This window comes from Octodon degus, unplaced genomic scaffold (genome assembly GCF_000260255.1).
Source record: "Octodon degus isolate 3935 unplaced genomic scaffold, OctDeg1.0 scaffold00091, whole genome shotgun sequence".
Taxonomy (NCBI): domain Eukaryota; kingdom Metazoa; phylum Chordata; class Mammalia; order Rodentia; family Octodontidae; genus Octodon; species Octodon degus.
The window spans coordinates 1,538,571-1,550,826 of NW_004524667.1; the positions used below are offsets into that span (position 1 = coordinate 1,538,571).

Sequence of the window (12,256 nt, forward strand, 5' to 3'; positions counted from 1 at the left end):
TCTTACAACAGCTTTCATTGCATCCCACAGATCCCTGTAAGTTGCATCATCATTTTCATTTCATTGTAAATGTTGCTTAATTTTTTTCTTTAATTTCATCTGTGACCCGTTTACTGTGCAGGAAGATATTCTTTAGTTTCTGTGTGTTTATGCAGTTTTTGCTGTTTCTTTTGTCAGTAATTTCCATTTTCATTGCACTATGGTCAGATAACATGCACGGGATATGTTTGGTTCCTTTGTATTTACTTAACCATGTTCTGTGTGCTAGCATATGGTCCATTTCTGAAAGCATTCCATGTGCAGCTGAGGAGTGTATGTATTATGCTGTTGAATGGAACACTGTTAATGTCTACTACGTCCATTTCTTCACAATTTTGGTTTATTGCTGTTATTTCTTTGCTGATTTTTTGCTTAGTTGATCTATCTTTTTGTGTCAATAAACTGTCAAAGTCCCCCAGCATAATAATGTTATTGCTCACTTGATTTTTCATGTCTGTTAATATTGTCTTATGTAGGTGAGTGCTCCTACATTGGATATATATATATATTATATCTTCCTCTTGCAGTTTTCCCCTAACAAGCATGTGGTGACCTTCTTTACCTCTCCTAACCACGCTTGGTTTGAAATTGATATTTTCAGCACCAGAATAGCTACTCCTGCTTTTTTCTTGGTTCCTGCCCATGGTGTATTATTTTCTATCCTTTGATGTTTAGTCTATTAATTTCTTTTCATGTTAAATGTTTTTCTTGTATGTGGCATATTGCTGGATTTTGTTTCTTGATCCGCTCTGCCAGTCTGCTTCTTTTGATTTTTAAGTTGAGGTCATTTACATTAATGGTTATAATTGGTATATGTTGGCTTATCTTTGTCATGTTGTTTTCCTACTGTAAGATCCTTAGTTTCCCCTCTGCTTAATTGCTTGGTGCTCTTGGTGGCTCTCTTCTGTTGTTCTGGAAGTTGTGGTCATCTTTGTTTCTTTCTAAAATATCTGACAGTACTCTTTGTACAGTTGGTTTCATTATCATGAATTCCTTCAATTGTTCTTTGTCATAGAAGTATCTTATCTTTTCATTAAATTTGATAGATAGTTTTTCAGGGTACATTAATCGGGGTTGGAAGTTGCTTTTTTCAGGACCTGATATATCTCACTCCAAACTCTTATTCATTTGATGGTCTGTGTTGAGAAATCTGCCATGATTCTGATGGCCTTTCTATTATAGATAATCTGTTTCTTCTCTTTAGCAGTTTTTAATATTCTGTTCTTTCTGAATTTCTGAGATCTTGAATATCTTGGTGAGATTTATTTTGATTATGGCTAGTTGGAGTTCTATATGCCTCACTTAATTTTATGTCAGATTCTTTTACCATGCTTGGGAAATTTTTTGCAAATACTTCTGCAAACAATCTTTTTATGTCATTTGTGTTGACCCCAGGTGTTTTGGGTGGTTTGTTTTTGTTTTGTTTTGTTTTTTGAGACCTATTAGTCTTATTTTTCTAAGAGCCATCTTGCACATGTTGTATTGTTATTTCCTGTTTCTTTGTTGTTTTTAAGAAATGTTTCCTTTCATATGCACTAGCTGCCATGCTATCTTCAAAGTCTGAAACTCTATCTTCAGTTTCAGTCAAGCAGTTTTCCCATCTTTCAATGAAATTCTTCATTTCCTGTATATCTGTTTGAATCTGTTTCATGCATTCTAGTTCTTTCCTGTATTATTCATTGTTTTCATCATTTTCCTATTCCTTTCTATTTTTTTAAAATCTGTCTTCTTAGATGTATTGAGCAATTCTTTCATGATTATTGTCATAACCTTTTTTACCTAAGAGATTATTTCTCATCTGACTCCTGCATAACCTGTTGGAGCTGTTTCTTTGCTTCAGTTGCTAGCATTTCATAAATTTCAGTGTTTGATTTTCAAGATCCTCAATGTTCTTGTGTCCTGGACTTGTTTTGGTTCAGCTAGAGGTCTGAGATTGGTTTTTGCTCCCCCAGTGTTCTCCCTGACTGTGTAGTAATGTTAGAGGGTGGGGTGCAGGTGGGAAAGGCTCTCAGAAGAGTGGATAGGCAGGTTAGGCTCATGAAACCTCCTGCTGTATGGGGCTCAAGGTGATTTCCACCTCATTGGGAGGAGGGGAGGTTTTGATAGCTTAAGAAGGATTCAATGAGGAGGAGTTCAGGCTGAAGTTCTACAAGGCTTTCTTGATGGTGGGTTAGCACTGGGTAGGGCTCACCAAGGTTCCCACAGGTTGCTGTGGCAGTCTTCTGGGCACCTGGTTTTAGGTCCCCATGCCAGTCTCCATGATGATGATAGGTAGATGGGGTTCAGCCAAGCCCTGGCAAGGGCAAGGTGATCTGGGCAAGCTCACCAGGTGCCCTCACAGTCCTCCAGGTGAGACTGCACAGCTGGGCTCACCTGAGCTCCAGCAAGGGAGAAGGGCATGGCTATGAAGGGCCCATCCAATCTCCATAGCAGTCTTCCAAGTAAGAATGTTTGGCAGGGATTCAGAAGAACTCTGGCAAAAGTGAGGGGCCGGGGACTAGCCTATCAGGTCTCCCCAGCAGTCTTCCGGGTGATGATGGGTGACTGAGCTTGATTAAACTCTTGAGTATGGTTGGCACAACACTGGATTTCTTCTTCAAGGAGGCACTTGCAGAGTAAAACTCTATACTGCTTTTGTAGTTTACAATATGTGTGGGCTCTTCTTGGGGCTGGTACTGCTGACCCAGTCTATTGTTTTTCTCCGGTACTACTAACTCTCTCCAGCCTTATCTTGTGTCTATGGAGACAGAGCCACCTCCCTGGGATTCAGGGTAAACTTTACAACTGCTTTCTTTTTCTCTGCATTGTACTCTGTACCTCCAGTTTCTGGGTAGTTTTTGTTTCCCTTTTAATGCCTTTCTGATTTCTAAAGATCTACTTCTTTTTCTCTCATCAAGCTGTCATTTTCCAGGTGTCTTGATTCCCGGTCTTGGAGAGACTTTTTAGTGCTTCTCAGTCTCTACTCTCAATCATGAATATTATTAACTGACATACAAAATTAACTATAATGCCTATGGATTAGTTCTTTCATTTAATTTCCAAAATGACTGCAGGTGCAAAGCACTCTTATTCCCATTTGCTCAATACCTTTTCATTTAACAGATGTTTGTGTATTTTAGATAAGGAAAGCAGTTGAGAGAGTTGAAGTAACTCATCTCAGGTGTCACAGCTAGTAAATTATAAAGCCAGGAATCCAATCTTTGTCTCAATACTTCAGGAGGTACTCTGAAGCAGTTTGCCATCTGCCTGCTGCTAATGCTGTGTGTGCTTCAAAGGTCCTGGGGTTTTCCCAGTACAGAATCAGAGCTAAAGGCATTAGTCACTGCTCAAAGCTCAAGGGAAGCAATGGGGCTGCAGAAACTCATTCTTGCCTTCACATGTCTGAGCACTTGGACTTGGGTGAAACTTGGAGCTACTGAAGAACTTTTTCTTTGTCTTTGAGACAATCAACAGAATACTAATAGTTGTTACTATTTATTGAAAGCCACACACTTCTGCTTTGCATGCATACTATTATTTAATGCTCACAGCTCTTCCCTCCCCAACCCATTCTGCTCTGTGTTCAGAGGGAAACCTGTAAGCTTGTCATGGGCAGGAACTGTGAGGCATCCTGCTGTCCTCAGGGCCAAGAATGTTCTAGGTTCCCTTATAGGTCTCCACTGGCCAGTCCAATCCTATTGCATCTCTCCTCAAAATCTGGCCATAAAATCATCTTAAAATTGTTTGTGAATCAAAAATTCTGTAGGTGTGGTATCTGTTGTTTCACTTAGAGACCAGCCTCAGGCTTTTTCTCCATTTGGTTTTCCATTTATTCACTGCCTGACATGTTTGTTTCTCAGTTTTTATTTTCCACTAAGGAAACATTGTTTAATGATAAAAATTATATTATGCCCCTAAATCATGGTTGTAGGAAAAGGATCCCTCTGTTTTCTGCCCATTATAGCACTCTCTGCCTGCTCCTAGACAACGTAACTTCATTCCATTTCAAATCCCCTTGTGACAATGTGAGCAGCTCTCATGTGTTGCTAAGTTACACTTGACTGTAGTAAGTTTTTCATTTTACAGGGGAAGAATCACTCAAGAGGGCAAGACTCTTACCTAAGTTCACAGAGTAAAAAGCTAAGTTATCCACCTTGCAAGCCAGAGGTTTTAGTGTAATGCATAAATAACAGTTTGGATGGGGCAGGACCTCCCTCCTCCTGGTCCAATCCAGTGAAGGCAGATCATTTGCAAGGTGGCATTTGTGGCAAGACACACAGGCTTCAGGAGCACACACTGAAAGCTAGGTAGTACAGGTACATATTTCAAACATCAAATTTCATATACAGTGAAATAAGGGCAGATAAGGGCAGCACCAAGAAAAGTCTTTGAAGAGAAACAGAGATAGGGCACTACTTTTGGTTTTTTCTAACTAACAGAGGCGTGTTTCTTTCCTCTGTTCTACATGCTTCAACAGAAGGCCCAAGAAAGAGCTGAGATTCCTATCTGTCTGGGATTGCAAGTGACTCATTTTAGGCTCCCACTCCTGAGGAAGCGGCTTTGGCTCATGTTATGTGTTTACAGAAAATCATGTCAGTCTTAAGTTCCTCCCAGTGGATTCTCCACCTTGACACCTTTGTAGTTCTACATGCACACATTTGGACTCCATGTGAAATGATGCCAGATCGGACCTTGGTCTGGCTCTCCTTGTGGCTCATATAATTTCCAGAGCCATAAACTCCAGATTCCTGGAACAGAGGGTGGGTTATTTATTTTCAGCCAAGGTCTGTCAGAGTACTCCACCAAATAAACATGTTCACAGTGAAACCCAATTCTTAGTCATAACAGCTCTAAAAGAAGATTTTTACTTTCGAGATCATTCTTTTTCTTTTAAGACACGAGTAAATGAACTTCAGGTGCTGTGCCAGCAGGAGAAGCATTGTTAAGAAGGTAGCACACCCTAGAGGTGTGTGAGGCCAATGGCAATGGTGCCCTGAAATGGGATTCCTTGCCCTGGCCATTAAGATCTTATCAGTACCTGTGGACAGACCACCCATTGCAGATTTTACTGGGATTCTCTGAATTGGGGGATGTCTGTTTTTAGCCATGTTAACAGCTCTGTACAAATCACATAAAACTCTCTAAGCCCCAGTTATTTGTTCTTAAGATAGGAATACTAATGCTTCCTCTGCTCACCTGTCCTGATTGTTATATGAGTCAAATGAACCCATGTGAAAAATACTTTGTTAGCAAAAGTATAGTCTCCTTTTTTCCTGTGATGTGAAAAATAATATCTTTCATGGGCAGTGACACTGGAGTGCTGAGGAGAGTGATGGAGAATGATAAAAGTTTCCACCGGGATACCCAGAAGGGTTCTGGGTAGGATTGCATTTGCTCTTATGCCTGGAGACCATGAGCCTGTGTCCCACAGGACACAAACAATAGTATGTTGACTGGGGTGGTGGTGGAAAGAAGTAGGGATATTGACAATAGAAAAATTGCAGTGGTGATCTAAAAATCTTAGTGAAGCAGGGAAAGGGTTTGAAGAAAAGGGCACAGTTGACAGATTATGGGGTTCAGAAATTTTAGTAAGATGTAAATACCATATACAGAAGGAAGTAAGATGGTAAGATAGGCACAATGAACAGAGTGTAAAGTTGGAGTTTAAAATTGAAGAGGTGGTAGACATCCAGGATCTGAGTAGGGGTAGGGACTATATGCCAGATGAGGAGGGTAGCTAGTAGAGCCACATGACTGCCAAAGGTCCCCAGGCTGATGATTGGGGTGGAGTGAGAGACAGACACATGCCTCAGTTTTCTGGGAAACATGGGTGAGTTGTCAGACGTAAGGTTTGGTAGTAAGGATGACAAGAGTCTGTGTGTGGATAGCACTAAGACTGCAAAGACTAACAATAAGACCAAGACTACAGATTATTGAACAAGGTCAGTCCGTGTTTCCCATGCGCCCTTGCTACCACTAGATCAATATTGCCAAAACAACTATGCTTGCAATCTTATTTGCTAATCATAATTTTGACCCATGTTGCAACAACCTCATGATTTTGCTCTATAAAACTTCCTTTGAGTAATGGGCTCATTGCTAACCCATTCAGGGTTCCTCTTGTCTCTCAGGAGCTATTCATAATTCCTGTTCCTATTTACCATTCCTTTTCTTCAATAAAGTTTCCTACTCTTAACAAATGCAAAGCAAAGAGCCTGTTGGAGGGTAGGGGCCTCAAAGGTAAAGGCAAGCGTTTATGAAAGACCAGCTGAGAAAGTAAATACTGCTTTAGAGTAAGGGGGACCTGTTAAAAAAATATTGGCCTTCATGTAGACTTGGATTTAAATTTGATATGAATTATATAAAAATGGATCATTTTACATCTAGATAATCACTGTGTTGGCCATGGAAAACCTAGCTGAGGCTTGTCATTTTGGGACATTTTCCATGTATCTGAGAAGGAAAGAACATCTCTTGGCCTTAGTAGCTCCCAGTAGCACTGGCAGGCACAAGTTTATGTAGAGTAGTAGATCAGACCATCATCTCTTGTGGATTCTTGTTTCTTTGCTGCCATTTGCTTTCCAGATCGCTCATGTGTATTCAGTCTTGACCAAGATGATGAGGGGTGAAATCTGAGGTCTTAGAAATTTAACAGCCCAGATTTCTTCTCTCAGACAGAAGCTTTAACCCAGGTTTTTAAAAGCCTTTGGACTTCTAAAAAATATATTTTACTTTGACATATAATAACACACATATTTATAAGGTACAGTGTGGTATTTGCATACATGTAGAATACAGCATAAAAAATCATATTATAACATTGTTAAGGTTATAAATTAAGTTTCCCAATTGACTAGCTCATGCACACTTGCAAAATTCCAGTCTCAGAACACAACATAAGGGTGGTGTCCCTTGTAGACATGGTGTGCCCCATTCTGCTGTTTCCATGAGTGTCTTTCTCAGTAATTCCTGTAACCTCAAGTGGCTGGGGGAGAAACACTGGGGATACACAAAATCAAAGGTGATTTAGGGCAAGGGATATTTGAAGTTGAAAACTCTGGCCTACAGTTTAATTTCTTTTTGAACACCAGAGGGCAACATAGTCATATTGAATGATAGGTCTGCCTTGCTTTAAATCTGAAATTCATATATATATATAAATATTTTCTCAGGTTTCTATGAAAGTTACAGAGATGGAAACACTTGTCATTCACCCTCCCACCACCTCCTGAGATTATCAGCTTGTGGTAAATTGGGAAGGGCACTTGCACTGTAAGAGCTGCCTGGTTTGAGGATCCAGTTCCTCACTTCCAGGGGCAATCCTTTAACAGATTCAATTAAACTTTTCCCATTAATATCTGGAATTGAGGCCTGCTCTGAGAGAATAGAGGAAACCAGGAGAGGAGACACCTGTGAGGAAGACTGAGCAATTGCAGAGGTCCTACTTTATTGCTCCAACAGAACAAGGCCTTTGGTAACAAGGCCAAGCTGATCATCCTGTAGTCTTGTAACAGCTTTCCATGATGGAAGAGAGTGTATGGTATCTGGTACAATCTAGAAACCTTTGTAAGACTCTAGAAGTCTCTGGAAGGAGAACCAATAGCACTATTGGGGTATGGGATGTTTTCAGAATGGTTGAGAGCCTTGTTGAAAGAGTGGATGGGCTGACCTCCAGTGGAGCTCTGAGGCCTATGAGACTAGCCTATATGGAAGCATCCCACCTGAGGTAGGCAGCAGGAGAAGATAACAATAGCACCAATGCTTATCTAAAAGTGTGTGTGTGTGTGTGTGTGTGTGTGTGTGTGTGTGTGTGTGATTACAGAAGAATCCTTATTAGTTTATTTCATTCTGAAAGGAGCCTTTTTACCCCTGAGAGAGGCACCTTCCCATCTGTTTCACAAGGCTGTTTTTAACATGACATGTGGAAAAATAGCAAAATGCCACATAGTATACAGGATAGAAAAAGGCCTTGCAGGCCAATAATGGTACAATAAATTGCTTGAAATTGAGTGATCACTGAAAGTTCATTTGAAAAAAGAAACTTCAACAAAACAAAAGGAGAATATATGCCTACAAAAGAAAATACAGCGTCATTGCCATTGTCTTGATGAGCAAGACAAGGCTAAATGTACCACTGCAAAGATTTGTGGACATCAGACATTTGTGCAAGGCTATGGTATGCTTGGTGCAGTGGGCCCAAAAGATGAGCAGAGAGCACCTTGCTTTCTGACCAGTGATCATTGTAAGGGTAGGTGAGAGATCATGTCCATCAGAACAAATGAGAAGAGATTGCCCTTGCCACTTATCATTTTCTTGCTCAATTTGATTTTTTAAAATTTAACATGGGTATGGGAGAACAATGTGGCAGCAGAGTACTTAAATTTCAGTTCCAATGTTTAGCCCCTTCTAATGCATGTTTATTCTTGCGAGAAGACACACAATAACTATACCTAACTGGTTATCTCTTTTTTAAATGAGCACCAAATAGTAAATAATGTATATGCCCACGGAAGCACTTGTGAAATGTCAGATGTGATATAAATACAGCTAATAATCTCAAGAGTGAGTCTGAAATTTCTCCTCTTAAATATTGACCTGTTACATGGGATAGATGAGGCTCCATTGAAAAGGAGACTCATTGAGAAGTAAAATGACTTTGTCTTTGGGCTAGTTTTACTTAAACCACCACTAAATAGGACTAAATATTACTGTATGTAGCTGCCTGTGTACTCCTGCTTTTATAGGCTACTTGGCTACACTTAAACGACAGTAAGAAGAACAATTGCTGTTTGTAATCAAAACCCTACTAAAAGGAGACTGGGTTTTATTTTATTATTCATTTATTTATTTATTTTTGTATTTTAGGGAAGTATCTTCAAGGTGTTCAGGGTCTTACTACTAGATCGGACTCGTAGTGGTCTGCCTGTTTACAGACTCCCAAGAGCTGGGATTACAGGCGCTGGCCACCATGCCCGTCTCAATTGGCTTCTCAGCAGGCCCCGGGGGCAGGGCCAGCAGGCAGGCCCAGGGAATTGAACACCCCCTCCTTGGTCTCTTTGCCTGCTTGCAGGTGCTTTAATTCGCAGAGCTATTTGGCCAGTCCTAAAAGGAGACTTTCTGTATTCTAGATGTTAGTCCTATGTCCAATGAACACATGGTAAAATTTTTTCCCATTCTGTAAATTGTATCTTAATGACATTGGTTGTTTCCTTTGCTGTGTAGAAGGGTTTTTTTTTTTTAATTTGGTGATTTCATTTGCTAATTCTCAGTATTATTTCTTGTGCCATTGGGATTCTGTTCAGAAAGTTCTTGCCTATACCTATGTCTTCAAGAGTTTTACCCATTTTATCTTTAGCAGATTAAGTCTTTCTTTCTTTCTCTTTCTTTTTTTCTGTATTTAGGACAGGGTTCTTCCTATATAGCTCAGCCTCATAGTGATGCTCCTGTTTTCAGCCTCCCAAGTGCTGAGATTATAGGCTCGTACACTACACCCAGTCTCAATGACCATCTCAGCAGGCCCACTGGGGATCAAACCCCAGCCGCTGCGCTCTGCCTAAACAGGAGCTTTAGTCCACTTTAGTCCGCTTTAGTGAGCTATCAGGTAGGCCCACCTTCCTCATTTCTAATTGCATAGATTTGAGTCCTTACTTTTATTCATAAAGTTGATTAAGTGTCAGTCTCTTTTATTTACTCTTTCAAAGAGCAAATCTTTGCTGATTCTTTGCATTATTTTCTCAGTCTTTGTTGCATTAATCTCTGCTCTGATGCTTGTAATTTCCTCAAACAAGCTTTAGGCTTGACTTACTCTTCTTTTTCTAGAAAGCTGAGGTTCAACATTTAGTAGTTCAAGGGCAAGGGGTTAATCTCTAGGCCTGCTGTGCTCCCCCCCAGCCCCCGGAGCACGCTGAGAAAGCAATTGAGGCTGGGTGTGGTGGCGTGTGCCTGTAATCCCAGCACTAGAGGGGCTGTAAGCAGGAGAATCACTATGAGTCCGATCTAATAGTGAGACCCTGAACACCCTGTAGACTGTTCCCTGAAATACAGAAAGAAAGAAAAAAAAAATAGTTGCTAATTTGAACTAGTTGTTTGTCTGATGAGAATTTATTGCTATAAACTTCCCTTACAGGACTGATTTTATTGTGTCTCATAAGATCTGAAATGTTATATTGGTAGTAATACTTAACTGTGTGAGTTGTCTAGCTTCTTTAATTTTAACTGTGACCCATTGGGTTGTTCAGGAGGGTGTTACTTAATTTCCATGTGTTCATGATGTTCTTGTAGTTTCTTTTGACACCAATTTTCCAATTTCATTGCACTATGATTTGATACTATATGTGGGAAATTTAAATTCCTTTGCATTTACTTAAGCATGTTCCATGAGATAGTTTGTGGTCTGTTTCAGAAAGCATTCCATGTGCAGCTGAGGAGAATGTGCATTCTGATACTGTGGAATGGAACAATTTGTAGACATCTACTAAGTCCATATGCTTAAAACTTTGGTTTAGTCCTGACAGTTCTTTCTTGACTTTTTTGTCTAGATGATCTGTCTATTGAGGGTACTGAGGACCCAATTACAATTATATTAGTGTTTATCTGATTTTTTATGCCCTTTAATAGTTGTTTTCTATAGCTTGGTGTGCTAAGCAGTATTTGTTGCACATATGTTTATGATTGTTATCTCTTCTAATTTGGTCATTTCCTTTACAAGAATGTAGAGACCTCTTTGCCTCTTTTAGTCAGTCTTCCCTTGAAATCCACTTTTTAAAATGTGTGGTACAAGGAATCAAACTCGGGACCTTGCACTTGCCAAGCATGTCACTGAGCTATCCCAGCTCTTGAAATCTACATTGTCTACAAGTAAAATAGCTACTCCTGCTTTTTTCTGGGTTCCTGTCACATAGCACTTTGTTTCCATCCTTTAACTTTCATAATATGAATTTCTTTTTGAATTTACATTACATTTCTTCTATGTAGCATATTGTCAGATTATGCTTCTTGATCCTTCCTGCAAATCTGCTTCTTTTGGTTGATGAATTGAAATCATTTACATTGATAGTTATAACTGATTCGTATCGAGTTTTCCTTGGCATGTTATTTTCCTGTTGTTGGTTCCTTTTTATTCCCCTCTGTTTAATAGCCTACCTTGCATGGTAGATTCACTGTGTTGGGATTCATGAAGTTTTAGTCCTTGTTATCTCTTTCTAGCATGTCTTTCAGAACATTTTTGGCATACTAGTTGGGTGTTTATGAATTTATTCTGGTGTTCTTTGTTGTGGAAATACCTTATGTCTCTAGAAAATTTGAAAGATAGTTTTGCAAGGTACATCAGTCTGGGTTGGAGATTGTTTCCTTGTAGGGCTTGAAATACTTGTTGCTCTCCTTCACTTGAGGGTTTGTGTAAAAAAGCTGCTGTGATTTTGGTGGGCTTTTCATTACAGGTGATTTGACTTTTTTTCTAGAGTTTCATTCATCTGCTTTGTTATGTCTCTTACAACTTCAGAGTCCAGTTGGGTAGGTTTTCAGTTTTTCCACTACAGTGTTCCCTGAGTTTGCCTTTAGTGAGTGGAATTCTGAGGTTACATTTTTTAAGAAATGTCTTCTTATTTTCTTTTCTTTTTTTTTGTTTAAATCCTAGGTTGGTTCATATAAATTTCTTATGGCAAGCATTTTTATTGCTAGTATGTTGAACCCTTAGAAAATGACTATTTCTCAGCGGTGTCTTACAGGTATAACTGGCTTTTGGGTTTTGAGCCTATTGCAAGAGCATACCTCTTCAATTTGTTAGAGATGAGAAGTGGCTGTCTATTTGACTTAGACCTTAGTTCTTTAGCACTTGGGCTATAGTATTTTTTTTTTGATCCTTAGGCAATCTCAGTTTTAGCATACCAGGAAGATCCAGTGATTAGAACATTTCTATGACCTTGGTTAAAGAAGTACAATCAGCAGTATCAATAGCATCCAACACAGTCTAGAAAATTATAAACTTTGTTAACTATTAATTTGCCACCTCTAACCTTATGAACTAGATTTGTGGTTATATAACAAAATCTAAGATAAATCAGAAAATTGTATACAGCGAGTAAGTCCTCAGTTTGGCAATTTTGCCCTTCAAGGAGAAATTTTCAAAGTTTATGGAAAAAAACAGAGGAGGAGGAAGAAGAAGAAGAAGAAGAAGAAGAAGAAGAAGAAGAAGAAGAAGAAGAAGAAGAAGAAGAAGAAGAAGAAGAAGAAGAAGAAG

General features: G+C 39.4%; 1 protein-coding gene across 1 annotated transcript in view; it reads left to right on the forward strand.

Annotated features, from left to right (window-relative positions):
* The window catches only part of Dnajc5b (DnaJ heat shock protein family (Hsp40) member C5 beta), a 113,414-nt gene that overhangs the window by 21,046 nt on the left and 80,112 nt on the right, over positions 1-12,256 (forward strand). The window lies entirely within an intron of this gene.